Source organism: Epinephelus moara, chromosome 24 (assembly GCF_006386435.1).
Source record: "Epinephelus moara isolate mb chromosome 24, YSFRI_EMoa_1.0, whole genome shotgun sequence".
NCBI lineage: Eukaryota > Metazoa > Chordata > Actinopteri > Perciformes > Serranidae > Epinephelus > Epinephelus moara.
In genome coordinates, this window is record NC_065529.1 from 11712521 (window position 1) to 11717470 (window position 4950).

The 4950-nt window shown below is 40.9% G+C and overlaps 1 protein-coding gene across 7 annotated transcripts in view; it reads right to left on the minus strand.

Annotated features, from left to right (window-relative positions):
• Positions 1 to 4950, minus strand: part of LOC126386070 (uncharacterized) — a 23078-nt gene that overhangs the window by 8890 nt on the left and 9238 nt on the right. For 2 of the 7 annotated variants that reach the window (XM_050038180.1, XM_050038178.1), the window contains exons 1-2: positions 3725 to 3884; positions 2318 to 2358 (exon numbers count right to left, since the gene is read on the minus strand). The exons of 3 other annotated variants lie outside the window; for them this stretch is intronic. The gene's annotated coding sequence lies outside the window, so the exon portion shown is untranslated. Of the gene's footprint in view, positions 1 to 2317; positions 2359 to 3724; positions 3885 to 4950 lie in introns of those variants that run through there. 2 more of the 7 variants (XM_050038179.1, XM_050038177.1) reach the window with 1 other exon arrangement.

Genomic DNA, 4950 nt, shown 5'->3' on the forward strand with positions numbered 1-4950 from the left:
AAAGCTGGTTCAGGGCATATTCGTCCATTTATGAATAAATATGGAGTGGAAACGCTCATGCATGTGCACCAAGTTCCTGTGTTGACATCCTGTCGCTAGGCTACATCTTCTTCTTCTTCTTTTTCTTCTTCTTCTACTGTTTAATGGCGGTTGGCTAACAGCGAATTGGCCCATTACCGCCACCAACTGGTGGAGTGTGGATCAAAATGACTATTACTATTTGCGTTGGGTCCCGCCGGGTCCCAATGCAGCCCTCTATGTCAGAGTACAAAAGTTACCCGGGCCATGGCCCCCCTGGCCCCCCCGGTTCCGCGGTCTATGGCTACAGTTGATGATGAGCACTCGCCGTGTTTCCTCTGGTTGAGCTAAAAGCCAGGCAAGTTTATTTATGTTGCACATTTCATACACAAGTGCTTTAGGTAATGTAAAGTTAAAACTGGAAATACAGCACAATAGCTGCTTCCTGTTTCCACACTTCCTGGAGTTTGCTTGGCCTCTTCCTGTAGGCTGAACGTTCCTGAAGGGAATCAACTGTGGTTCCATTTCACAGCAAGTATTTTGGCACTACAAGTGACATATCTCTGAACTGTTTTAAGGCATTCCCTTCTTACTGTTTTCTTGTTCTGATCCTCCACAATACATTTTCTTGTCAAAAACATAAACAACATAAAAACTTCACACGCACATTATATAATATAAATAAAACAACGCACATTTAATGGGACTCTGAAACCCTGTTTCAAAGCTTCTGCTATCTAACAGCTCTCCGCCAAAAACACACTCTGGCAGCTCCACATGGTTTCATGCTCTTTTATGAAGTGCTCTGACAAACCTACTGGAAAACTACTCGTCTTCATTTCTTGACATGGCTTTTGTTTGGCTCAGAGAAAGCCCTTGGGTGTGTAGGGCCACCAGTGCTGCTCATTTTGTGGCCAAGTTGTGGCTCATGAGGAAAGCTAAATCCATCATGAAGGAGACTGACAGACGTGTAATGTTCACAGAGGGCAGAGTGAGTTGTTCCAGCAAACAACCAGTGTTTCTCGTTTCCTACAGTTGTTTTTCTTTTAGCCACGGCCACTATCTTCCCTTGACCGTTGACCCCACCCCTGGTGGTTATTCTGTGTGGTTTATCTTGTCTACCCTGGAAGCAGGAAGTGCTTCACTTCCTTTGCAGATGTTGCTTGAGGCAGCCACATGTTACTGCTGGCTTCAATCTAATGTCACCCGCTCCTTCACAGTTTATACAAGGCATCATCTGTAAGTTTGGTTATTTGCCAAACCGTTTCAAACTTGACAACACGAACAATCTGAATGGGTCCCTTTTTATTTCCTTTTATTTTCTTAATGCAGTCACTGACAGGAAGTAAACAGGGACCAAAGCTGTTGCCCTAGCAACAGAGTAGCAATGAAACTGTCTGTAGGAATAAAAGTGACCTGGGTGCATCATCATTTATTTGATTACGTGTTTTGTTCGTCTTGTGTAAAGTAGCAATGGTTGGCTGAAGTTTTTGATATTTAGTGTTATTTAGTTGAAAGAGGACACTTAGCTCAACGGATGTTTGTGTGTAATATGTTACGATTTTCCTAGTGACCCCTGATTGGTTGACACTGCACACCGACAGTAGCTAGGTCTGCACTCAAAATATGTTGCATCAGTGTGGAACGAGGACAGTAACAGGCTATCAAAAGGCAACCGCGCTTTTTCCATCAGGGCCCCTCGACTTTGGAACGACCTGCCTGAAGAGATAAGGCTTGCAACATCAGTAACATCTTTTAAATCTCTTCTTAAAACCCATTTTTATAGACTTGCCTTTATGTGATGTCATCTTTTTATATATTCTCTTTGTTTCTTTTTATTTATTTTATTCTATTCCTTTTAATTGTTTATTCTTTGTTATTGTCATTATGCAATGTTGTCTTTTTATCCTTCTATTCGTTTGTTTCTAGTATTTAGAAATAATAGTTTTATTGCCTTTATTGTTATCTCTTTTAACATTCTGTCTTTATCATTCTGTCTGTGTTTTGCTTAACTTCACCTCAATTTTAGCTTAATTTTGTCCTGCTTTTGTTTGCCCTCACTGTTTTGACTCTGTTGCTATAGATATCCTGCATTTGATTTGTTTGTCAAAGCACTTTGTAAACTTTTGTTTTTAAAGGTGCTATATAAATAAAGTTATTATTATTATTATTATTATTATTACATATAAACTTAAGTTTATATCAGTCTGGTAGTTTAATCCGTTTTCTTGCTTGTGCGTGCCCGTTAAAGTAAACAGAAAATATAAAACAGCAGAATAACAACAGTAGTATTACTAACCGAGAGATGTTCCACGTGTTGATAGTCCTGATATGTCATACCTGGGTGGGAACAAAAAGCAAACAGATAGGACTGTCTTGCTGCCGTGTTAACAAACAGCTCTGGGATGCTTTCACTCCGAGTGCTGTGGTTACACTCCTGTCAGAAGTCATTTTTACTTTGTAGGAGAGGTTTTCAGGCACAGCTTGTTAGCTGAATGAATCTATGCTTTGACTGGGTGCAGTCTACTTTATTCCAACATGCCAAGGCACGTTTTGTAAATCAGTGTATTAACGTAAAGAGTGACATCAATTACGTTGATGAATCACCCAGCCCCTATTTAGAGGGCTTGTTGGGACACATACACAAAATTGAAAGAGAGTGCCACCATGCCTCCATGGTGAACGAAGACTTCTGTTAAAAAATAAAACAAACAAAAAAACAGCAGCAGGTGTATCCATAGATCCATAGGAGATGCAGTGAATTCAGGTGAGCAGGACTCTTATTTTGAAGTCTTAGTTGATGTGAAATTTAGAACATTAGCCGGAATGTAGCGCAACATGAAAGTGAGGGCAGTGCTGTGTTTATTTAAGTGTGAAAGTGCAATAAAAAAAAGAATGAACACATTGAGAAATTCATGTACAAATGATCATTTTGCGGTTGAAGTATTTAAGAGGAAGAGAGAAAGAAAGGGAGGCATCCAAGAGGAAGTTTTCTTGGTTGTGATTAGAGTTCGTTTTTCAGTTATCTTTTTTTAGGGCCACAGTATTCACATAACATTGCCGCACAAGCCAGTTGGACCAACCACTGTTGTTTAACTTAAACAGACACAGTGTAGATATGTGACCGGGTCAAGCTGCCGAGTATCTGCGCTTTGCTTATGTGGGAGTTTTAAAGGCATCTGGAAGGTATGTCAGGTCAGAGCTGGAGAATGTTGGTGCCTCTCAGAGGGCTCAGGAGATTTATGATGGCACAGCCTGATATAGTGCAGGTCCTAATGACAGGCCGAGACATTATTTACCACAAAAACTTTTTTTTTTTTTTTTACATTTTCATGTATGTTGAAAAGTAAAAGTAACCCACTGTAACCACACCCTGCTCTTATCTACACAAAACCAGCAGCTGCTGTGTACACGCTTTAATATGTCATGCAGAATCTTTCTCTGCTTCAACCTGAAGTCTGTTGCTGTGGCACAGCTTCTGCTGAGAACTGTTAAAACCTCACACGGTAGTATATCATTAACCAGTTTTCCAGGCTGGGGTGAGAAGGTGGTCTGCAGGACCCCACACAGACCGCCATTTCCCCGAAATACAAAGTAGACAACAGAGACAATGATGAGGTAAACCCCTTAAAAACCCACCAGAAACTAGATATCTAATATCCATTCCAAAAATGTGCCACAGAGAAAACAGTTGTTAGAAACTCACCCAGCCGAATTCAGCACAGATTCTTCTTCAGATTCTTCAGATTTAGAAAGATGATCAACACATGTAAATTATTCTTTATCAGTCTTGGTGATTCATGCGAAAATGACCTCATAAGGCTATGAGCTTCAGCCAGTGGTTACCGTCCTGGTCTTGGCTCTCTCCGCTCAATTTCTTGTTTAGCAGAGTGAGTGAGTCTCCACCCAACCACCCAACCCCCATCCCGGAAAGATGCTGCATGTGACCTTTTTTTTTAATCTTTTGACTGTACACAGGAGGCCCAGTGCTCACAGCGTCAGACCAGCTCCAAAAAGATACAGAGGCCAAACACACAGTGTAGAGAATACAGCAGGATTTCAAAATGACATTGACTTCTCCATCTGAACAAACACCACTGCTCAAAGGTTCTCCTGACACTAAAGCTGGACTGGGTCCAGTCAGAGGAGGGAGAGGACGACTCTGTGTGTTTGAGTGGTCTTTAATTCTTCTAGTTTGCAGAAAGTCGTCGTTACAAATAGATCTTCAAACTTCACAACAGACACAGCAGGTTAGTCCAGGATGAGCACTGTTGGAATATCAGCTGAACATAATATGGGCTGACAAATCATAGTTCAAACATATTCAATCTAACCAGAGGGCCCAGTGAAAAATGCACTAAGTCAGTATTTTTAACTCAGTATATTTAAAGTGGCAGTTCGGTCTGTTTTGTTTTGGCGTGTATATCCGACCCAGCCTTGCAAACTGTTGGTGAGCTGGTTTGTGTACATCATGTACATGACATTGCACAGAGCTGATTGAAAACAGACAAGAGACCCTGCGTCTACTAAACTACTTTAAAAACTCTAAGGTAAATATTCCAATTGTGCTTTATACATGTTTAACAATGCTATCGGCCTATCCCACCTGCACTAATCAGAAAATGCAAAATTGTGATTACAACAGAAATGAACAGGTATAAACTTTGGCTGTTTCCACCTCTTTACGTATATTACTCTTAAACTTGCTCAACAAGTGTAACCAAAAGTACTCACCTGTGTATGCTGAGGTTATTCAGCAGATTTCTAAAGTCTGTGCTGAGCAGTTTGTTACCACCACTCGCTCACATAGTTAACATGTCACTACAATCTGGAACATTCCCAAAGGCCTTGAAAACTGCGGTCATAAAGCCTCTCCTAAAGAAGAGCAGTCTTGATGCCACAGTACTGAACAACTACCGGCCCATTTCAAAT